The following is a 25704-nucleotide window of genomic DNA, read 5'->3' as shown; positions in this document are numbered from 1 at the left end:
TACAAACCAACAAACTTCACACTAGGACTGTTCCACAGTGAGCATTCGGAAGCATCCCTGACTATTGCCACTACAAGAGCAGCCATGAGAACACCAATAGGCATATGTACACACTGTAAAATTTCATTGAGATTCTCTTCTGAAGTGATGAATTTTATCTATTAGGTGGAGTATTCCAAAATGGTTTTGGATTAAACTGCAGGCGCTACAAACAAAACTGATGACAGATACAGAAATAAAAGCATTTCACATTCTCAAGTCGTAGCTTGAAGTTCCTGAACTACTTCACCTTGGTTTGCAACATGGCTGCATTTTGACAACATAAGTATTAGCTTTACTAGTGTACTCAGAGAACAATATGTCAGGACAGATACTTAGTAAGAAGAACTGAGAGCTCACTGACTTGATTTACACCAACAGTTGGGCTTTACCTGTCCTATTTTTAGCCATCATCAGAAGAGTTTAATTTTTATTCCATATCTCATTCCATGTGAATACTGAAAACAAAGAATAATCCAGGAAAATAAATACTTGTTACAGCCTCCTCAGTTTTCCACTAAAGTTGACAACCCTGGCCAGTGCAGATTTCCTGACTTCTGACTCAGAGTGGGTGTTAAGACACCTGAAGTGTTTGTGTGGTGGGTGTTTTGCACAGAACTGGTGTAACTGTGCCAAAATGTGTCACAACTAGCACCTGTTTCCTTCCTTGGGATCAACACCAGATGGACTGTAGGTTTTACTGAGTAAAGACAATTCATCTCCTTTTTAATCCCTTGTGTATCAAATCAACTCTTGAACTTTCACTGCCTGAGAAAGATTCTGAGGGAGAAGGAAATGTTTAGTTAGGTCTCATTAAACTTTCAGCATCAAGCACTGCAAGGTTATGGTATGAGGACTAGTGCAAATGTTACCCATCTGAGGTTTTCTCAAAAGTCTACAACAACATTATGTGTTCAGTTCTACTTTCAGATTAGCATACAGCTTTTATCCTTACCTAAATATTTCCAAATAAATAAACAAAACAAAACAAAATAAAATAAAATAAAATAAAATAAAATAAAATAAAATAAAATAAAATAAAATAAAATAAAATAAAATAAAATNAAATAAAATAAAATAAATGCCAGTGCTTGTCTGAATGGCTGTTCTCAGACTTCATTCTTTCTAGCATATAGCTTACATAGAAGTGACAAAATCTAGCAATTGCTGCAATACATTGCTCTTGTTTACTCAAATGACATTATTATTTATTTTTAAGCTTTACCTATTTATTTCTAATTCCGATCTGTTCAGAGGATGCAAGTTGCTTCTCTGTCATCTCAATCCTTTATCTGTAAATGTTTTTCATTGTGCTTCAAAAATATATGTGCTTTGCTTTTTTACCCTTGGAATAACAGGGAGTTACAAATGAGTTCTAAGACGTGCATTTTAAGAAAAGACTAAAAAAACAACTTTTAAAAAGCAAACTGAAGAAAAAGTTGAGATGATCTAATCACCACCTGTAACTATTTACCACAAGGACAAGATACTGTTCAAAAATGCATGACCTATTGGATCTCACATGTAGAAACTTCAATTAGACATACTAAGGCTTAGTGCTGATTCTTAAACGCAGTCAGTGAATTTTAAAAAAATGATGATGTAGCTTCCTTGAAGTTAGCACTGTAAGACTCTTCAAGTGTAGTAGTTAGACAGAAGTTTAGTGAGGGGGGGGAATGGGGACGTTCCAGAGATGTTTTCTCTCTGCATCAATTACTAATAAGTCAAGCAATAGATACACTTTGGTTGGCATCTCTAGTCTAAAGCACAGCAGTTTTCTTCAGATAAATAAGAAATGCAATAGTTTTCTGTACTCAGCTTGTTGAAATTATATTGTTTTGCTAGTCTATGAAGTTACCTACACACTTATTTAAGTTACTTACACACCAGAAAGGCTGAGTGCCAGAGTATCACTGAGCACTAAGATATACTTATAGCTTATTCAGTTGCCTTTGATCTGAACAACTATTTTTGGCATACTCTTGTAGGTAGTAAGGAAGAGCACATAGTCATTTTTGAAGATACACATTTTCTAATATGTGTCTACACCCTGGACTTATGAATTTTAGCATGTAATCCTCAAAATGAGCATCCTCTACTGAGATGCCCAGGTACCTAACTATTTGAGAGATAAAGGCAAAGAATTTCAAAAAGGAAAAAAATAAAATAAATAAATAAATAAATAAATCCTAAAAGTGGTGATTTACTATGAAAGTTCAAATGACAGTAACAGGGAAGAAGATAAGCCCTCCTTCCAGCTGGAGGGAGATCTTGGAGTGGGAAGCTACCTGAATAAACAAAATTTTAAAAACAGAATAAAAGGTTTTCTCAGGTCAGTAAATCCAATTCTCTGTTTTAATAAACTGAGACCAGTAACTTAAAGGACTTTAAAAGGGTCACCAGTGAAATCAGAGAAATAGCACCTATTTCAAATGTTAGCATGTAGCTCCGTAGATATAACACATCCTTTTATGTTAGTCTCCATTACTTCATATTTCATTCATTTTTTAATTTAATACCACAGTTTAATGCATTGTGCATTGAAGCAATTCACAGTAATGCTAATGACAGCCTCCAGTGCCGCAATGTTTATCTCTAAAAACAACAAAGATTTTGGCATGGTAATTTTCTATTATTTCAAATGCAAGTCTAATCAGAATTACTCTGATGATTACTTTCAACTTCTCTCCTCCTCCTCCTCCTCCACACTCACAGTGATTCACTTCTGATTGTCACGCACTAGGAAGAAAACTGCTATATTCACTTGAAGAGAACTTTTGTTTGCTTGATGAGAATGTTGTATTAAAATGCAGCATTCTTAGCATTCAGTAGTAATAGATGGTCATAATTAGGCAAAATTGCATCTTCAGAACATTTGAATCCCTGGAGAGCTTTTTGGAAAAGGCTTAGGAATATTACATTTGGAAGATCGTAGGCAGGCAGAGTACACTGACATTAATGAAAGAAGCACCTAGCAAAAACTGGCTCTTCAACAAATAATTGCAGCGCAAACAAGCTGAAAAATCTAAGTCAACAAGACACAAAGACAGAAAGAACATCTGGTCATACCAAATATAGAACAACAAACTACTACTCAGTTCTGGGAACAAAGATTAAAATGAATAAGAGGAGACATCTAAAGAAGGTGAAGCCACTTTTCAGTGGCTAAATTGTAGGATGAGAAACAAAAAGCTCTGGCTTTATCTGAATATGAAGAAAAGCTGTTTTTACTGACTAAGTAATGGCACAGGCTATCCAGAGAGTCTGTAATTTCCATCCTTGTATATTTTTAAAAGTCACCTGGACATGATTCTGGACAATCTACTCTGGATGGTCATGCTTGGGCAGCAGGGGCAGACCATAACAGGGCATCCAGCAGTCCTTTCTAACCTAAACCATTCTGGGAGGCTGTGGCTGGGAGCACAAATGGGCTACAGCACAATGAACAGCCTGAAAGTACAGCATGACTTTTTCTGTTCATTTTCTTAATGTTCACTCTCCCAGATTTATGAGCAGAATCGTCCCTTAGGGCTGCATATGCATGACATTTAGTTAATTTCTATGCCATATTTTGAAGTGACTAAATAGTTGTATAGAATAAGCAGTAGTAGTTTTAGTTCACAATATAGAATCACTTACTAAGCTAAGGTAATATCTGACATAACAGCATTTGCTTTGTTCTGCAGAAAATTAATTCTGTTCATTCAGTGCATTTGCCTATACATTTGAATGTCTCACAAGCAGTATTGGGAACACAGACTATATTTCTCAGTGTGCTGTTTAATTAATGTTAACCCAATTCTTCTTCCTCTTGGAAATTTCTTCCCAAAGCTTCCTATCTAGTATACAAGCATTGGTTTCATAATGAACGATAGCTGTGGAAAAGAAAGGGTCCTTTGATTTTCCCCACAATACAACATGAGCTGTAGAACTCTCCTGGAATTGCAACAAGCTGTGAAGTTTACAGGCAAACCATTTTGCCTCTAGAAAATTCTCTTCTTACATGTTGACTTCTTTCTTTCACTTCTTCCTTTTTTTTTTTTGTTCCCAGAGTTCTCTGACTCAGCCAACCCATCTCCATAATCTTCCCCGGGGTTATTTTTAAAATAAATCACCTGATCATTTTTCTTGTGCTATTTCAGCACTAAAAAAAACCCAAAATGTATGATAAAAAATTGCCTTTCTTCTTCATCTCATCTTCTAAACAGTCTTCCTTAAGAGAGAGAGGGTGGTTTTTTTTCTGAAATTTATAATGCTTTTCCTCTACCTTAATGGTGTTCTCTCCAATCAGTGTTTTATCTTTCCTCTTTACCCTAAGGATCCTTCCAGTCTAAACCCTCACCCACTGATTACAAATTAAGGATAAAGAAAATGCAACTTCTGGGCTACCCTATTTCTGATTGAAGGTGCTGCTGCTCCCCAGATTACAGGCACCCATCAAGAAAAAAGGCAGATGTTTATAGGGTTTTATACAGAAAGTCTTGGGTAGTTCTAATAATCAACTGAATTTGGTAATAAAAATCAAGAATCATGATAGAAATTCTGCCAGTGATCACTTTCCAGCTTCTTCATCTTAGACTTTGCTGTTGTCAAAGCACCATTTCTCTTTTCCAAAGCTCTTCCCTTTCTTTCTGTAGTTCAAGTCTTCCCAACACATTTACCAAGTAGAAATTTAGTTAGAACAGATACTGCTGTGACTGTCCTCAACCAGATTTACAACCCGTAAAAGGTGAATTTGTGTGATTCAAGTCTGACTTAAGAATATTTGGACAACATTTTTATTTTCCTTTCTATTTCTTGTGTTGCTGATGTCTCTGCCAGGAAAACATTTATAGTGGCAGAGTTCCGTCTAGTCTCCGTTTTAATAGTGTCCCCCAATAGAGCCCCAAAATAGGGCTCTACAGCTTTGTCACCGTCAGTGAGCAATACAGAATGTTACCCATAACTGTCATCTGAGCTCCAGAACTGGGCTTTATTTCAAAGAATCTTGAAGCCACTCAGCCTCAGCTTTCCAAATCTGAACCTTTGTATCTTATAGATCTCTTGAGTTATCAGTTACACAATTTGAACAACAGTGCAGTATCCTTAAATTTCCAAGATTTTAAATACAAAAAAAAAAAAAAAAAAAATCCTTTCTTTTTTCTTTTTTTTTCTTTTTTTTCAACTGAAAACAAGATCAGCTCTATTTCTTTATCAAATCTGTCCTTTTTAGGAGACACCTGACTTATTTCAGCTACTGTAACATTTCCCGTGTTCTTCCTCTCTTTTCCCTTCTCCCTTTTTCTTTTTTTTTTTAACTCTCTTTCTTTGTCAAGTACCAAAATATTTTCTTTCTCTAAATTTTCAGGCCTACAGAACACCTGCTTTCAATATATGTATTGCTGTTGGTATTGCAGGTTAACTCAGGGAATGAGCAAGAAACAGAAAGATACAGATAGCATGGATCACATTGTCTAAAGATGCTGGTATACTTGTCTAACATAATTACCAATAATGTTAATGATCCCTAAGCAGTCCAAAGAACATCATTACCCAATGGCTCAGAAAATATTTCCCAGCAGTGTCACTTGTCTACAGGTTTCCTGTACTTTTTGCATTAAATTAATTAAGTTAATTCTTAATAGCACTGCACTATTTTTATAGATTTAATATGAAAAGCTAGTCAGAATGTTTTCAGCAAAAAGTTTCTGCTGAAGTGTGCTATTTCATTCAAGCCAAAATATTTTGATTATTTCTATTGATTTATAAGCTCTTGGCAGAATGATTTTTGCAAGTGACTTTTTGTGTGCTTCAGGAACGGGAGTCTATTTTCAGACAAAATCTAAGAAAATGGTTATATTCTTAGCAGTTGGCTTCTGAAATACATGATAGTTTCTGTGCTTACATCAGATCTGAATGGAGATAAACTAAACAAATTAAGGAGCAGTAATGAACTGGCCTCTACACCCAGAGAATCTGAATGCAAGTTTTCTGCCCTACTGGTTTGTGTAATTCCAATAGTCATTATGAGAGCCTAGCGTTAATGTAGAAAAGTGTAGACTCTATGCTCTGAGTGGAGAATCAATAAAGTAAAACAGGTTACAAGCCCTGAATTTGACTAAATAGTCTTCTGAAATTTCTGAGATTATGCAGGTTGGGAATTGTATTAAAACATTCTGGAGAGGAAAAAAAAAACAACAACAAAAAAAAAACAAACAGAAGAGCATACCTCTTGACACAAAAATAGTAAGAATTCTGATTAGGTTAGTAATGAAGGAAAAATGTTACTTCCCACAGCTTCCTGGCTTCCTGAATTGGCATTGCTATACTCATTTTGTCACCTCCACCTTAATGTATTTACTCTTCAAATTAATCCCATCTCTGATCTGTCTCTCCCTTTCACATCACAGACCCATTCTGAGAAACAGTCATACTCTCAACCAGTCCAAACAACAGCAAGCTAGAAAACACTGAAATACAATAGAGAAGTATTACTTCAACTGACTAAAAGTGAGTCATGGCAATGTGGGATGGATAAGGAAGTATGCACATTCCTGTGATATGGCTTGCCACTCTACTGTCATGCATATAGCTGGTCAGCATCCTGGTCAACTTGGTCTAATCTGCAGCAAAAAAAAAAGTGCGTTTGACTTAAATTACCTTTGATGTAGTATACTGGAGCAACTTTGGAAAGTAGTAGTGATGAATCTGATCCTACACTTTTGTAATTTATTGCAGGCCATTGTTCTAAAACAGCTGCTTCAATGGGAAAAAAAAAAATAATAATTTCCTAAAAAACAAAAAACAAAAAAAAAAAAAAACCAAAACCACAAAGAACAACAGCAACAACAACAAAAAAATGGGCAGATCAGCTCACACAGTGGAGTTTCCCAGATATAAAATCTGAGCTGTATCCTACAGACATCTCTCAGAGAATAATAATAAGTCATACTGAGTAAGGCTTTGCAGGGCTGTTTTCTGAGCATAAGGCTTTGGAAAACTGTCAAGCACTTGAAAATGTAGGAATAAATATACTCCTCCATTATTTTTAGGCATTTCACGCATTCTTAAGTATTAAAAAATATGTGCCATGGTATGTGTCCAATCTGTGCCAAGTATCATATCAGGAAATAGCAGAGCAGGTTGCTGAACAATAATTGGGCCAGTCATACACAGTTATTTCAAATGACCTGTCAGAATGTAAATTCATCAGCAAAAAATGCCATCCATACCATTAATTCTTTGAATTCATGCAACGAGAGAAATTTAGCGAATAACTGTCACAACAGGTAATTCAGGTGTGATGAGTGGCTTTTTGTAATTATTATTAGTTGTTGTTTTGTATTGGCTTGGGGATTTTTGTTTCTTTTCCTTTGTTGTTGTTTATTTGTATTTATTTATTTATTCATTTTAAGGAACATTATATTGCAATTAGAATTAGCTGCCTGTTTCAGAATTCTTGTGGAAAATCAAGCCAATTTAAAAAAATTAAAAATTAAAATTAGCCATGTTTTCTTTCTCTAAATATAGTACTGAGTCAGTTTGTTGACAGGAATATGTGCAAAATCTAGTAGTTTAAGTGAACACTGGAGACTGTTTTCAGGAGATTGTCGATTTTAAGTGTACTTAGAATTGTCTTTTCAGGTTATGTTCTGTCCTGATATATCCAGGGAACAGGAAAAAAATGAACAAACAAACAAAAACCATTTATTTCCAAGCAAAGTTCACTTCTTCAGTACGAGTTAATTGTTGCATATTGTGTGACTATTTACAAAATTAATTCAGTATACAATTTTAAATCTTCAAATAATCTTGGAATAATTATGAATGAATTCTCTAAGCCACTTGATAAATTCAGGGACTAGAAATGCACTCTTTGAGCATTGTAAGTGTCAAAATAACTTTATCTTGTTAGGAATTATTGAATCAGGATACATGTGACTGGATTGGCATTAATATTTAACTGACAAATGTACCAGTCACTTGATTTGTCATTGCAGAGATGAAGGGGATATCATAGGGGCTAATTATTTTTTCTGCAACTGCAAGGATGATTTTGAGCCAAAATTTTTTCTCTCCTGTGATGAGTGGAAGTTTCTTTTCATTTGTTTGTTTACTCAATTAAATAGTACAATAATTTAAGCTAAGGACCTATGTCTAAATGTTTCTTCATTTTTTTACTCTCCCTTTTCCCCTCTTTATCTCTTTCTTCTCTTCTTCTTTTTAGTCTCTTCACTATCTTTTCACATTTTCATCTCCCTTCTCAAATCCTGAAGTGAACTAAATCATTGAAAGACTGGAACTTCTCTGGAGAGAGCTCCTCTTGTACAGATGACATTTTCAAGTCATTTTAAGATCATGGAAATGCAGTTTAAACAGAAAGGCCTATCTTTATTCATATGTTATGTAACTAGCAAGCATACAACCTCTCCAAAGTGGTTGCATCTTATATCTACAATATTTCTTGGGCACAACTTTGTCAGGCTGAGATGGGGACTTCCAGGTTCTTCTGTACTTTAACAACCTATGTTCCTTTGCAATAAACTTATACTAGTCAAAGTCTAAGTCACTGTGCTGATGAAAGAGGTCACTCATGATTGTACCATGAAATTTTGTATACTTGTTGTACATTTTTTACCCATTTTATATAGCTGAAGATCACACTTAGCCTACAATGACAAGCAGCTAAGATTCTGTTGTTGTCGGTCATTCATTTCATCCACAAGACAGTTAACATCTTACTTGTCTTTCCAAGGTTAACATGGTTAACCCTAGTAAAAGGTTGTGCTGTGACTATGCATTCATAAAAAACTGAGTCAAAACTTGACTTTCAAGCAGCTGTGCTGTGTCTCTGTACATTCTAGATATATATATATTCAAAATTTCACATTAAAGGAGGGTTTATTTAAAATTCTGTTTCTTAACAGAACCATGGTTTTTAGTATTTCTTCTCTACCAACTTCAAAAAGTTAGAAGATTCATGACATTTATTATATTTTATTTAGTATAGATAAAATTCTGAACTACAAAATTTATACTTCAAGGTGAACTTTTAATTCAGTTTTTGTTGAAACTTGTTTTTATTCTTTCAGCATATGTTCAGATATTAGAGGTTTATTTCAAGCTGCATTACCTTTTCTGTATCTGTTTCTGGCCATTCACAGAGTATTTCTACTTGTAAACATCTACAGGTAAACTACCTTGTTGTCTTTTCCTACATTCTTTCTGCTTCACTCGTTACTGATTATACTTCAACAGCTGGAGGGAAGGGAAGGGGAGTGGACGGGAAGGGAAGGAAGGAGAAGGGAGGGGACAGGGGAAATAGACAGGAGGGAAGAGAGGAGAGAAGAGAAATCTGGAATGCTGAGAATTTATATTTCTTACACTATGTCTAAAGAATTACTTAATTTTCACCCATGATTTTCTTTTGCAGAGAGAAATGAAGAGAAATGGAAGGGATATAAGTCAATATCTTGTATGGTACCATTTACCCCAACATACTTGACTGAATAAAGTGACTTTACAGGAAATAAACTGCTTTAATCTACTCCAAGTAAAATTGTGCATGGTGAAAGGAAGCAAATACAACTAGGACAAACTCATATCTGTCACTAGGAGTCGGGGTTAGGTGCTTTTCCAAGTGGTCTGTCTTCTACCTTTCATGTAGCAGATTGGCTTGATTCAAATATTAAGAGCTTCATTTCCATTCTGACAAGCCTCCAGCTCTCGGAGTGGGGAAAAAAAAAAAAAAAAAAAAAAAAAATAGGCAACAGCAAGGGCAGAAAGCTAATATATTGGTCCAGATACTTCTATGTCTATTTTGAACATCCGTTTAAATTCTCCTGTGCATGTAAGAGAAGGTTTTAAAACAGGGACATCTTAAAGGCCAGAAGCCTGATAGTGAATATTTAGGAACACTGGGACCTTAATTCAGCTTTCCAATTAACAGAATCATAGCATATCCTGAATTGGAAGGGACACACAAGGATCACTGAGTTCAACTCTTGGCTCCACACAGGACCACCCTTAGACAAGGGTCCTGTTTACTGATATAATGCATATGATTTCCAAACTGCAGTTGATGAGAAGAAATCTGCATTTTCCTTCTCAGAAACATTAGTCACTTAAACTTAGGAAAGCTCATTATTTTATATATTTCATTGCTCAGGTGGAGGAGGAAAATCATGGGGGGGCAGGGAAAGCACCACAGACTGCAGAACAAATGGTTTGGTAGGGTTGTGTTCATGGTGGGAAAATAAATCCATGTGAAAAATTAAACAACTTCTTTTTCTAAAGAGAAAGGATGAAATGTGTTATTCTATTCAAACAAACAGAACTTCATCTAATTGTCTCACTGAATTGATCAGTTTTCACCAATTATTTTAACTTCTCCAGAAATAAGAAATGTTCTCTTAACTTGGTAGAAGACTGTCAGTTTTCATGCTGATTGATCATTTGCCACAGCAACACTTTAAGACTGTTTATAGTTTTCCATTGTGATAGTTTGTCTTGTCATCGTCAATACCATTCTATACTTTTAAATCAATTTTAGTATTTTTAACAGTATTTTTAATCTAATATTGTCCATGTTAGGGAGACTTTTGGTGTTGGATTTGGCATTTGCTATTGATTTTTTTTTCTAGTAGTTACCATAAAAGGGCCAAATTCATCTGGAAAGTTACAGGGATTCCAGAGTACTACTGCAGCTGTGCACCTTACGGGGCATATGCCTCTCAGTGACTAAGATCTATATCTCATTTTTACTGAGACAAAGGTTAGTAAAATATTTTTGCTATAGGGGACCTTCTTCTGCTGGTCTTGCCAGCACTGTGTCCTTTTGTCAAGACACTCCTGTTTTACATATACATATATACACAATCCGTTCATATCCTGTGGTCCTCAATAACCATTAGATCAGAATGCTCATGGAACTAATTTACGGTGAATTATTAAAACATGTCCTAGAAACAGTGGGTAGATTGAATACAGTAATTATTGATGGCAAGTGCTGAATGCCTGGGATCTAAGCATTATTCCCATGAGTATCACACACCTCAGTTCACTGTATTGTATGCAAGCAAGTCATTAACCACTGTGGAAACATGAGAAGGGAAAACAGTGAAGAGAATCTACCCTCAGTGAAAAGTAACACTGGGTTTTAGATAATGGTGTAGCAGAGAAACGCCTCTTGGTGGCTCAATTCAAGGTAAGTGTGGTGCTCTAGGAGTGGAGACATTGCCTGTATAACTGACAGGCAGTGCAACTAAGATAAGAGTTGGTGGTACAAATGGACAGAATGATGTCAGGAGTCTCCATTTAGGAAAGATTTCTCTATAGACCTTCTTTCTTTCTTAAACTTCTTCCATAATTTTTTCTTTCTGTTGATTTATTAGCGTTTAGCAGTAAAGAATTTGCAGCTCTGAGCATGCTGTCTGTTAACAGGGATCCCCAGAAAAAGTTTCTTCTGGAAAAACGGACAAATTAGCACTGAAGTAGAAATGGTAACACCAAGACGGTGAAGCAGGGTAATGGTCAGGGAGACCATCTCTTCCTGAATCTGCCACTGCCAAATCTCCCTGAGTCCAGAAGAAGCTCATAGTACTTACTACATCCTAGGGATGTACTGCGTTTTTGATAGGTTCAGATTGCCTGATACTTTGAATTTGCAATTTCAAGCCCAATCAAAATCAATAAGGGTTTAACTCCACAGTATGCTGCATTTTGAAAGCTATGGTTCCCCAAATCTGCTTTTTCCTGTCCCAGTGCAATTCTCTGCTTTTGCAGTAAAGCAGCCTGGCTGATACTGAGCTGTGCAATAAACCAGGATGCTGAATTGATCCATGTTAAAAATGTATTCATCCTTCCCCCACCTACTCTTTTCTGTATTCTGGGGAGGAAGTATTATTGTGCCATTTTTACTCTTATTCAGCTGACAGCATGAATCCAAATAAATGCTGCTAACTCAACTAATGGGAAGTGACCACTTTGCCATCAAACCACTGTAGTCTGAGTGCCAAGAATTTACTGAAGCAAAGGTAAGAAAACAGCACTTATATCAACCACATAAACATTAGAATTCAAAACACATGTTCAACTTATGTGATGAGAGACTTTTATTCTCCTTCCTCTTACAGTTCACTTCTTAGCAGAAATCAGGAATGAAGTATTTAATACCCAAGAGGTAAATATTATAAGTTTTTACAGTGTTACTAGGGTATTTTTAACAGACTTAATAAAAAAGATCTTAATTTTAAAAAAAATCATTAATTGGTGAGTTTTGTAAAGTCTCCCAAATGACCTAAAAGTGCAAGTGCTGCTAAATTACTCAGAAGAAAATACATTCTCCAAAATCAGTAGGTCCTTATCCAGTACAATGAGTCTTCTTTAAGTTATTGGAGTTCTGCCCGTTTTAATAAGAGCAAAAATTCTTAGGATTCTCAAAACATTGAGGCCCAAATCCTGATACTTAACTAAAATACCACAAGATCAAAGCATTACAGTTATATTATGTGTTCTACAAGGAAAGCAAATCAGATTTCAGCCGAGATCCATTAACATATGCTGTTAAAAATCTTTCTGAAGGACAAAATCCACAGTCAAGAGGATTGTGCAGCGAAAATATCATTTTCTGTTATTTGCTTATGCTATACAGACATGCTGAGGGAGCTGGGCTTGTTCAGCCTAGAGGAGAAGGCTGTGGGGTGACTTCATGCATCTTACCAGAACCTAAAGAGTGCCTGTAAACAGGCGGGGATTCAACTGTTCACAAGGATAGATAATGGTAGTGCATACAGAAAGAGTTATAAGTTGAAACAGGGAAGATTTAGGTTGTATATCAGGGGAAAATTCTTTACCAAGGGAGTGGTGAGGTGCTGGAACAGGCTTCTCAGAGAGGCTGTAGATGCCCCACCCCTTGAGGTGTTCAAGACTGGGTTAGATGGGGCCCTGGGAAGCCTGGTCTAGTATTAAGCAACCAAGGAGGTTGGTGGCCCTGCTTGCAGCAATGGGGTTGGAGCTTGTTTATTCCTGAGGTCCCTTCCAACCCAGGCCATTCTATGATTCCATGATTCTCTGATTCTATTAGTTACAGATTTTATCAGTGACAAGTAGTCTCCTAAGCATTAGCAAAAATCTGGAAAGAAAACTGAGGGACCATTTGGTGGTACTACTTATAATTTCCAGGATTGTCCTGGTTCCTTTTGAACAACATCAGTGCTTTCTTATAATGTTTAAAGGCAGGTGTTATTGACTGGTAGCTAGGCAAATTCCTATGATGTGCTTAACAATTACATATCCATTTCACATCAAACCAACAAGGGGAGCTGACATTGCAAGAAAGACACCTGTGCACTATATTTTCTTTATGAGAATTGTTCTAGTTCATTTAGAGAATGATATACTACAAAGTTAGAGTAGGATCTTACGTTTCAGCAACAGAAAAAAACCTGACTTCAGTCCTTCTTCACAACCTGCATCATAGAGACAGAGACAGAACCATCAGCCTCTGGGCAACCATGCAGGTCTCTCCTAGAAGAGCACTTCTGCAGTGATGATGATAATTAGTGATGATGCAGATCCTGGCCAGAGATGTTGCTCTTCATCCTGACATGGAGCTTCTTCTAATGGAGATGGAGATCCATTCTCAGGCACCATACTCACCCTGCTATTCCCCCTCTGTTATCTGGGATGAAAACAGCTATCTTTCCTGAGTATTCCTTTGAAGGAGCTTCTTTCTCCAGGGATTATTCACATACATAGCCAAACTGCTAACTTAGTCAAACCATGTGATAATTCCTGAGTAACCTTTGCCATAAATAACCATATCATCCTGTCAAGGCACATGTGAAGGTGGTTTATATACTGTTAAGAATTAAGATGACTGGTAACTTCTTCAGTATTCCTGGTAAGTGCTAAATATGGTAAGTGCTCTTCTCATTTTTCTAGGAAATTATCTTCACATCTTAATCTGAAAGTCTATCTTACAACACAGAAAACTCTTTACAAATATTTTATTGCAATAGACATGGCTCAATGAAAAACATTTTGCTGTCATTTTTGCAAAGAAGAGAATAATTAGAATAGAAATTTTTCCCAACCTGCATTGTAGTCTGTTATACTCATTATTTCAGCCTACACAGTTCCGTCATTCATTCTCCAGTCAGATAGACCTCATGAACTCTATAGAATTTTGGGTGAAATTCAGCATTCTGACTTAATATTTCTTCACAACTTTTACTCTGTCCATTTTCCATTATTTTCTATTATTACTTTCACACACCGCAGAGCCATTTATTGTTGCTATGTTGTTGTTTTCTTCTCCCAGCATTTGCGTAAAATCTCAGGGCCGTACAGTAAGCAGTAGCTCAGAGAAACATTCCCCCTGTCATTAGTAATAGCTAATGTGACTACTCATTAGTGGTAGCTGTTCACAGTCTGATCCATGTGATTTCACAATGTCTCTTTTGTAAGAAAAGAAACCGATTTTCTCTCTACAGCCCACATAACTCCTCAACTTGTTATTTCTCCCCTTGCATATATATCTTCTGGGTGCTTATTCTCTCTCATTCTGTGTTAAATAAAATCTTAGGCGTTCACACATGACAGGGAGATTCATCAGTTACAGAACTGTACATCTAAAATTGTCACACTATCTTCCTTTTATGCTCAGTTTGGAGAAAGAACCATTTGCAGGGCACAATTCATCCCATCAAAGTAAACTAAAGTCTAATGATTCCTGTATTTAGCATCAGCAGTTATCCAGAGAAGATTTTATAAATCATTTGCCTCCACCATTAAGTTTCCCTTTATATTTCTTACTTCAAAACACTTGCATCAAGAAGTAAACAAAGGGTTCCGTAGCTACAGTTCACTCCTTAACACTATTCAATCTCTATTCTGGAAGGTCCACATACTTGTGTATAGATATCTTGTATGTTAGTCACACAGCTACAGGCGGTCACAATAAGGATTTGCACAGTAACAACGGTTTGTCTGAGGTCAGGATGATAGCAGTCTTGGCTAATTCAATGATGAAGAACAGAGCACTAAAAATGAGTAGACCTATGACACATGTGGCAGTGGTAAGTCAGCAGTATGTCTGCAGCTACCTTTTACATGGAACTACTTACAGAGACCTGCTGCATTGTAAGCGAGAATAAAAATTAAAAAGGAAAAAGTGATTACATTCATATGCAAAACATTCTTCTGTGTCTCTTGAAATCCTAAAATTCTCAGTGATGACTCAGAAGCTGAAACAATACAGCTAAAATCCAAATATTTTTATTCCAGAGAACTCTCAGTTGATACAGAAGCTTCATGTTCCTACTCAGTCTCCATTTCCTATGAAGACTTATAAACTTTCCTATGAGTAATATATAGAAATGTGGAGGAGCCTTACAGTTTCTGCTGCGCTATATACACTGAAACATCCATGGGGTATCCAGTGCATGCAAGAGAACAAGAACATGATGTAACTGAGCGGTAGATCCCATGAGTCACTGAATCATATTCAGTTACAGTATTTTAATTTGGATATACTCTTCCTTCACTTAAAATAATAATAATAAGAAGAAGAAGAAGAAGAAGAAGAAGAAGAAGAAGAAGAAGAAGAAGAAGAAGAAAAGAAGTAAGACACTTCATTACAGATTATACACCAAGTATGCTATTTTTTTAATCAACAACAATTCAGATTATTCCAAATCCAGACCTTAGAGGGCAAAGGTCAGAAATGCTTTATGAGGTTGGATTTGAACCAAAATCTATCATTATATAATTACCACCTAAGCATCAGAAAGTTTTTACATGTCTTGGCACACTCTTGATTTTAGCTTCAGTACCTTGGTGGGCACAGAAGCTTAAAGAGCTGCAAGAGAGAATGTAACATGGCATTATTATGACATGAATGACATACAAGTTCTACTTGGTCTTGGTACTACCTCCAAAGCTTTAAATCTCCTGTTGATATTTTCTGATATTTGACAAAAGTCAAACTTGCTCCCTTATCTGACTGGCTTTAGAGAACAGTATCTTTTCTAAAGAAATACTGTGAAGAGCTCTTCAGCCTGAAGAAGAGGAGGCTCCAAGGAGACCTTGTAGAAGCCTTACAGTACCTGAAAGGTGTATGCAGTAAAGCTGGGGAGGAACTTCTTGTAAGGGCATGTAGCAATAGGATGAGGGAAAATGGCTTTAAACTGGAAGATTTAGACTAGATATGAGCAAGAAATTCTTTAATGTGAGTGTGGTGATACACTGGAACAGGTTGCCCAGTGAGGCTGCGAATGCCCCCTCCTTGAAAGCATTCAAGGCCAGCTTGAATGGGGCTTCAAGAAACCTGGTCTAGAGGGAGGTGTCCCTGCCTATAGCACAAAGGTTGGAACTACATGATAATAAAGGTCCCTTCCAAACCAAACCATTCTATGATTCTGTTATTCTGCGATTCAACTATTATATGATTTTATGAAAGGAAACAGAAATGGTATCTAAAACTCTTTGGACACAGCAGAAACCCTTCTATTACTTACACCAAATTATTTATCCAGTACAGAAAGATTGCTTTTCATAGTGTCAGACTCACATCCACAATCACCTCAAGAATCTTTATTATCACCCACATAAAAATGAGAGAATTTGGAAGTAGGTCCAAATTCTTTAAAGATGTTTAATGAGGCAGATGAATTAACTTTATGTCTCTCCTTTGTTATTACAATTAAGGCTGAACATCGAGCATATTTTCAGAACCGCTTTTGTATTTGTGCTTCATAAACTTAAGGAGCAGCAACAGGAAGGAAAGAGTACTAGGAACATTTTCAGAAGGCTTCTGAAAGGAAGACTTGTAAAAAAACAAGGCTGAATTTTAACCAAGTCTGCATATATAGTTAAAGCAGAAATGATTATTATTCTGCAGTGGTATAGACACCAGCTTCATGTCATATCATGTTTTCTATTCAGCTGATTAACTATAAGGCTAGTATTACAGCTGGAGAAACAATGTAACCTTAGCACTTTTGATATATCAGGAATTGTCATCAGTTTCATGAGGACCCCTTGCATAGAAAGAGTCAGAAGAGTTTCTTGCTTCTGTGAACCCATATTTACCAGTTTCAAAAAGCAGCTCCACACATTGTGTTATATTCTTTCCCTATGGAGGAGACATGAGGGAATGTGAATGAAAGTATAACCTAAATATGATCCAGGTACCCAAAGGAATTTTTTCATTTCATCTCATTTAGGTCAGGATCCCATTAAGAACCCTCTGTTACTTCTGCCTTCTCATTAAATGCACATTAAAAGACTTTTGGTCTGCATTTTGAATAAACAAATATTTTGCCTGTGCTGGGAAAACTTTTTTTGTTTGCTTTGAACTCAGGAGGACTAGTTGAGGACTGGCCTGTGCTGAAGACATGCAGTGCTGTGAGGTTCTCCCCAAAAGAGGTTCTCCTGTAGTCAGAAATATAATTTTACATAAATACATTTACATCCTCTCCTGAAATGAATTACCTAGTTCTGATAATTTGTCAGTGAATAAATACTAAAATACTGGAGATCACAGTTTGCTTTTGTTTTAAGATAGGTATCAAAGTTTGCTCTCCTAAAATTTTAATATTAGTGATAAGCAAGGAGTGAAAAGGAATAAAAAGGATATGTTTACATTTCCAAGGTAGAAGAGTAAGTGTTGGTGTAATGCAGAGTTGCACATCTTAGCCCAGTAGCACCACACAGTGCCTCTGACCAACCCTCAGCAGTGCCCAGTACCTGCTATCATTCATGCCTGCGTTTTTCAAAAAGATTGCCAAAGTTACAAAGTCCTCAAAAGAGATGGAACAGGGGAAGAGTGCCACATCACATGGACTAAGATTAAATCTGGTCAAGATTAATACTTGTGTCAATGTGCCTCACTAAAAATTGAGGCTTTTTCTTCAACAGCTTATGAAAGAAAGTCATTTTAGTCTCTCTGACAGCAGTGAACAGTCTGAAGTTGTATTCATCACTGCATTCACAGCACACTGTCTTGCCAGTCCTCTCCATCAGGGAGAATAAAAATGATAATGTTTAGGAGTGAATCAATCAAATTACTTGCTCAGGGGAACTGACAAAAAACCCTCTGCCCTTTCCAGTAGGTTTACCCATGTTGGGAATGGCCGATCAGTGTCTTGCACTGTGGTCTAATAGAGTTAGAAAGTCAAAGACAAATGACACCTTGTGTTTCAAAGGGAAACAGCTACCAAGTAAAACCAAGATAAATAGCCTGGGAAGTGTTGTTGCAACCTTTAAAACTGCTCCAATCTACACTCCTCCATGAATGTTTACTCACACTTTTTTTCTAATAAATATGTCTTCCCACACTTGTCATTATGCCATTCAGGATCTCACAGTGCTTTTTTTATAGCATATGGTTCTTTTGCTACCTACACTGTCTCTGGAACTACATTTGGAAATTATACATAAATACATCCTGTTTTTCTCATCTAGAAGCCCTCTGTAATATTCTTTATTAACACCTTCTCATTCATTGTTCTATTTGGATGCATGACAAGAGTCTTAACATATCTATTTAGTTTTGGTATGTGAGGAGGTTTTGTGTGTTTTTTGTTTTTTGTTTTTTTTTTTTTTTATTTCCTCACCAAATAGCAAGATGCCATGATTCTTTTAACAGTGATTTGATAGGAATTCAGATGCAGTTTGAAATACTCCACATGGGTCCTATCTCTATTTAAATAATTCCATCCTATTTTAGAACTAACAGAAACAAACAAACAAACAAAAACAAAAACAAAAAAGTAAAAAAGATGAGATAGGCAGTGCAAAACAGAACTTTAATACCTCGTTTTCTGTTTATAAAATAAAACTAAAGTGACTTAAAAATGAAGTTATAGAAAAACATCAGCCATTGCTCATAGTTGTGCTTTCTCTTATTAATGATTGTAATAGTTAGCAGTTCACTATAAATATTTTTAAAAATAAATAAGTTGATGAAAAGTAAGTCAGTATCTCATAAAGTCTGCTTTTGAAAAAATCCTGTGATTTTAAAGCATTTCCCTCAAACTAGTATTGTTCATCACTAATAATATCTGTCATTCAACCTAGGGATAACACTTCTTTCACAAACCTGTCCATTCATGATAAACATCTGTGTCGATTAATAACAGGAGTGTGAATGTAACCATCAGTCTGGGCTCTGTGATAAATAAGACTTATGAGTCTGTAGGATTTTTGCTTGTGCTTAATCCTAGGAGCTAAATGGAGGAGCCCATTTCTGGTTCGCAGCTGATTTCCACATATTTCAGAACTGCTGCTGGCTCTAAGCATTTTTGTGAAGTAGTAAGCACAAGACATTCCCCTGACTCTGATGTGCCTCTTCACAAGAACATGGCAGAGGGTCTCTAGGTATCCCTTGCTTCATTTCTCTGGAGACATGGGAATAAGAAAGTACAGTCCTTTTTCCCCCTCTGCCTTCAGAACTTAGGAAACCCTAACCTCAAAGCACGCTGAGATGAGTCCACTCCAGTGCAGAATTTCAGTTTGTGCAGAAACATATTTTCAATAAAAAATACCACTTTCTATCTCTTCTTTATCCATGTGCCCTTGTGTTACTGTTCAAACTCTGCATACACAGAATTTCTGTACTACTTGTTACTGCTTTGAGGTGTTCTCCTTAAAGTAAGCTCTCTTCAACAGAACATGTAAGGTTTGTGTCAGCTTCTGAGTGCTTAGAATTCAGACTCACATGGGCAAAAACCTATCAGACAAAACAAAATCTGGGGAAGAGCTAACAAACACCAGAATATTTAGAATGAAAGCAGAATAATTGAGAACTGGTAGAAATAAATGTGCAAAATTGCAATTAATACATCCTTTAAATTTTGTAAAACTGAGTTTAGAAATGTCTGTGTTTATGTGCAAACTAACATGAAATGGGTGCCGGAGATAGAAGCCTGTTTCCTGTCTCCTTTGGCAAGCAACAATGATTTGTTTACATAGGTCACACCACCACCACTAACACTCAAGGCCACAAACTTGTTCTTGCAAAAACACAAAGCAAAAGAGTGACATGACAGAAATCACAGCTTATGCAAATTTACACAGAGAGCGCATACGCATGTAAATGGTACCTTACAAATAAAAGAAAAAAGTATCAAATTTTAAGGACTAAATAAATGTTTCTGCCTCTTCTTGGAAGAACTAGCATAGCTAAAGTCTGAGCTCGAGACAAGTTTATTCTGCCTTCAATAATTTTGTACTTCAGAAAACAAGCATGCAGGCACACCCAAAGATTTGTAAAATCTCTATATTTTCCCCTGCTTGATGCCTCCTTGTTTTCAGACTCTTACCATTTTCCAGTTCAAGAAACCCTCCCCTTCTGTCCAGTGCTGTGAACATCAGCCCAGAAGTCCCTATCATTTTAGTGAAACAACATTTCAGAAGTCTGCAGTTTTGATAAATAATTGATAAGAGGCAGTAACAAAGCCTCTAGACAGTGAAAAGGATCTTTTCTGAAATAGTGGAACCTGACATTATGACTGAAAACATACAGCAGAGTATAGAGGCCAGGCTTCTCGCAGAAGTAATAGGTTTCTTTACACTCTCACCTCCTAGAATTCACAGATGGATGATTCTTTTAGCAAGTAAGATGTGCATTTCCACTAGTCAGTACTTCTGAAACTAACTTTTCCTGATGTGTGTAACTGGTCTAACAGCCATAATTACTAAATATTTGCTGATAACAGCATATTCTTTAAAGGTATTAATATGCCCTTGTACTTGTACTTGTGGTTTCTGCTATGTACCTTTCAAGAGCCAGTCTAACCCTAGGGCTATAACAGATGGACATGCATCTTTTTCAAGCAAGTCAGTACTGAAAATATGAATAAGTACCCAATGAATATCTAAAATACAAACAATTATGCTTCATGTTTATATTCACAAGCTCTGTTAAATATCTCTGCAATCACAACTTTAAAACTCCTAAGAGCTGCATCAAGGAAATTTCAAGAAGTAATTTTACAGAGCTGCTAATATATAATTGCCAGTTTCAGTGACTGTACTTTGTCAATCAACCAATCAAACAATAAATAGATAGATAGATAGATAGATAGATAGATAGATAGATAGATAGATAGATGGATGATAGATAGATAGATAGATAGATAGATAGATAGATAGATAGATAGATAAGGGATTAGCCAGGAAAACATACACAGCTTAAAATTTAAGACACTACTTTCATTTTAAATATCATGGGCATCTAGTAACTGTGCAAATGAGCTGGAGACGGTTAGTGTTTTTCCATGGCATCTTCTCAACATTTGCAGGATGCTGAAGGCTCTTGCAGCATTAACTTGACCTACCTACAGTGAAGGAAATTAACAAACTTTTGGAAAAACATACAAGGATTTTTCTAGTAAGTGAGATTGAGCTATCAACTTTCAGAAGTTCCTTTCCCACTTCTTCTGCTGATATATTTTCAAAGAGGGAAGCTGTAAGAGGCCATGCTTTTTACGTTACTGTCTCAAAGTTTGCTGAAATGGACAAGTTCAGTCAAGTCATGGCCAAGGTTCCAGAACTTCCTTTGTCTGAGACACACAGAAGGACAAGCCCAGGCAAGCCTTAGCCAAGGTTCCAGGGACGCACAGGAACCAAGGTTCGAGAAATCCCTTTGTTCAAGGGATGGACAAGTCCGGAGCTACAAAAGGGAGATAAGACGCAGATGAATGGCCCTAAAGTGGTCTTTTTGTGTGGGCCTATCTCAAGGAAGATGGCCATCTCTGAGGAATTCACGTGACTCTGACCCGAGCCTTCCAGAAATGTCACGAAGACCGGGAAGGAGTAGGATAAAAAGGGCACGGACAAACCACGGAATTAGGTATCTGACCTCAGATTCCTCCACCGTCATCCTACTGCTGCCTACTGTCTCTCCTGGGATTGCTGCTTGAGACTCTGCTCCGTGAGACCTCGCTGCCCGAGACTGCTTCTTGAGACCTCGTTACTCTGACCGCCTGTTCTGCGCTGCACTGATCTACTGTTTTCGGCTGGTCATTCTGCTGCTGCTCTCCCCTACGCCTATTTTGCCCTGGATCAACGAAACAATGTGCAACCGGATGCTACTGCATCCAGGTGGTGACTATTCCCCACTTTTAAGCAATTCTTGCCTCTTTTCCTCCTTTTTCTATGGCCCACTTTCCCATCCCCATCACCCTAATTTTGGTATTCGCCACTGTCCCTTCCCCATCCCCTCAGTTGTCTATTATTTCTAATAAACTGGTTGGATCTACATTTGAATGTTTTTCTTCTTAATCTCACACCGGGCACAACATATCAAAAGAATGTTGCCTCACTCCTAAATTGGAGCGAGACAGCAGCAAATGTGAAAAATGTGTTTGCTAGGCTCACTCTTATGGCATCACTGAATGCCACTGTACTACACATGTGTGTAAAATGAATAAAGATGACTTTATACAACACTAATATCAAACAGAAAAGAAGCTGCTATAGCAGTGTTCAGCTCAAGTGTATTGGGAAAAATGAGAGCCCATTACTTACAAGCAGACAGCCTAAGCAGTGACTGAAACAAACACAGATGTAACAGCAGTTCTGCAAAAGGGAGCAGAGGTAATGTGCTGTCTTATCTTCCCCTATGAGCTTGGTTAAATGTCATAACAGACCAGCTGCCCTGTTCATATCAGTGAACTGCCTGCAGATTTATTTTATTCTTTGGCAGCACCCATTCATTACCCTTGCTGCAATAATAAACCAAAGGAAACATTGGTAATGTGTTTTGTACTTGTACTCACAAGTTATTCAGCTTTTTAGGAAATATTTAAATCTGAATGTTGCATTTTCCTCAAAGTAATAAAAGTTGTGGAGGAAATCTGAAGAAAGAAACATCATTGCCAGATTCTCCTTTTTTTTTTCTTTTTTTTTTTTTTTCAGTGTATTTTCACTGCTTACTTAAAAAGCCTGGACTGCACCTATGTCTTGCACACCAGTGTGCTGACAGAGTCCACAGTCATTCATGTTCTAACCAATGCTTACACCCCCTGCTGAATATGCTTATGCTGTACCATTCTCACCCCGGAGATGTGTTCTTTGGGTTTAAGCAGGAAAATCAGGAGCACTTTCCTGAAAGATATTGCTCTGTCACCTTGTTTTCTTGCTCCTGTTCAAGAGTTTCTTGAACTGTTGCAGTGCAAGATCCTACACCAAGAAAAGAGCATTCCCTTCTGCTCTCTTGGTTTCCAAAACAAAATGCATTTAAAGCTGTCTACAAAAATCAGTTGGAATAACATTCATACTACGAGCTTCTCCTGATGATAATGATTGTCCGTTGACATGTTCCACTGCTATGGCTACTGATGCTGCCTCAATGATCCCAGAGATAATGCTTGATGTACTGTCCAGTGAAACAATGACAGATAACAGGAAGCAGTGAAAAGGAGGGAAGTTTGGTGCTCCTAGCCATGCAGTCCTGTACACAGCGTAGCCACTGAAGATGACCTGAAGACACAGAAGGAAGAGAAACAAGTCTGTTGGAATGTGGAGGTGAACTGCAATGGGTGGAAATCATTCTCTTCATGGGTGTTCATTTCAAAGACCATAAGCACTTCTGGTTGATACGTTGTGATATCATGAGGTGAGGAGGAGTTGCTCACAGAGCTGAAGGCTCAAAGCTCAACCTTTGTACATTAGGAATGAGATTTTATATTTCTGTCAGAGTACTCATGGGAAACAAATGTCACTCCCAAATGCCATGCAAAAGGAAAAAGTGGAAAAGGTGAAACTTGAAAGGCCTGTGCGGGGCCCCAGAATTCAAGAGTTTTCCTTGTGTGTGCAGTGCAATACAGCTGGTCACAGGAGTCAGGGATTTGCTAAAGACCACCAATACAACAAAGAGGTTAGGTCCCATCCTGGGCCTAACCCAGCACAGATCTTTCACACCCATAGAGCAAGAACAAATCTCTCCCTAGCTTGTCCCTTGCCACCTACATTTGCAATTAGATGTCATTATCTCTGCTTATATTTGAGTATTACTGTCAAATTCTGATTGTTTACTGGAATTTAAGCCCATTGTTCCCAATTAAATTTATTTTCTTTTAATAAAGGCAAGCTAATTCTCCTTTTATGGTTGTATTGTGCATTCTAATACCTATCTAAAATGTCTGTAAATGATAAAACATTTTTTAGATGTCAATGAACTATGTTCTACTTGGTGGTGCTTTCCTTCTTTAATGGGATCTCGTGCAAAAGAAATAACAATATTAAAAATCCATTGGTGAAGGCACATAGAACAGTTTATTCACCCTTTGTGGTTTTTTGTGCCACAAATTCTAGCAAAATAATTTCATATTCCGCTTTTTGTTATTGAATGAATGGCTTCATTTGCAACAGCCCCCTACTTGCATTCCACTGTGAACCCCAGTTTTATTATCCAAGTGTGAGCTAGGCATAGCAATGGGTAAATTATTCTGAATCAGAATAAAATCATTTTCTTCCCACTCAGATGTGTGGATGAAAAAAATGGACATAAAGATTCCCACAGAACAGCAAGAACGTTTGTTGAGCCGTTTTTAACTGCTGAATTGCTGTAATTATCTAAAATGGCACAGAAGAGCTCTTCCCCTCCTCCACTGAGCTTAGAAGGGAAGCAGTGCTCATGATGTGTAAATGAGCACTTGTTTAAATACTTGAAGTGCAACGTGCTCACCGTGAACTGCCAGCAGCTCTATGTCAGGCAATATAATGGAAAACACAACACAAACTGAAAGGTGGGAAATGAACACCCCACCACCACCACCATGAAGAGGGCTGGCTGCAGCAAGCACCACGGATGGTGTGCTGAGAATGCAGGGAGCAGCTGGGCAGGTCAGAGAGCAGCTGCCGCCCAAGAGCTGCATGTGGTTCGAGGGCTGCCACACGGGGAACACAAAAAGAACCAGCCTGTCACTCAGGACAGCTTCAGCACCAAAGCTTGGCATCCCTGCCAATTTTGCTAAAACGCCACGGAAACAGCTCAGCCTCCTGTGTTGTTCAGGACGACATTCCGTTCATGTTAAGCTGATGTAACCTGCTGCCTCATCTCCGGTGTTGCCGATAGCAGCAGAGTGCTCTGGGCTACAAAATGCAATTGAAGGCACTTGGACGTTTGCATGTAGTGTACTCGAGGGAGTAGCTCTTGTAACAGCACAATGCACAGCAAATTTATTAATTGGGGTGGCACACCTCGCCTGTTAGATTCTGAAAGCAATACTCACTGAGATTTCTACCAGAACAAATATTTTAATAATAATAATAAGAAGAAGAAATGGCAAAATACAAATTCTTTAAAATGTTTTTGAAGTATTGGAAAATCAACCAGTTTTTAGGCCAATTGTGTAATGTGCTTTTTCTGCTTAATAAAGTGTTCTAGTTAATTCAGCACAATTACACATCATTTGTCCATGCCAGGGCCTCCAATTATCCTATATTTTGATTTCTCAGTGCATCACTAGAGGGTTCTAGCTGGTTTGCAAGATGGGAGACAGAGCTTTACATTAAATACAGTGATAAAAAATAATGTAAACAATTCTTCAGTTAAATAGCAGCAGATATCTTCAGTCCATTCAGAATATTTCTTCTGAGATGAAGCCAGTGAGAGATAGAAGAGTTTGTGTCGTTCTGATTTTGTTTGGTCATTTATTTATTTTACAGAAAACA

The sequence above is a fragment of the Coturnix japonica genome, chromosome Z (genome assembly GCF_001577835.2).
Source record: "Coturnix japonica isolate 7356 chromosome Z, Coturnix japonica 2.1, whole genome shotgun sequence".
NCBI lineage: Eukaryota > Metazoa > Chordata > Aves > Galliformes > Phasianidae > Coturnix > Coturnix japonica.
Note: the sequence above shows the minus strand (reverse complement) of the source record.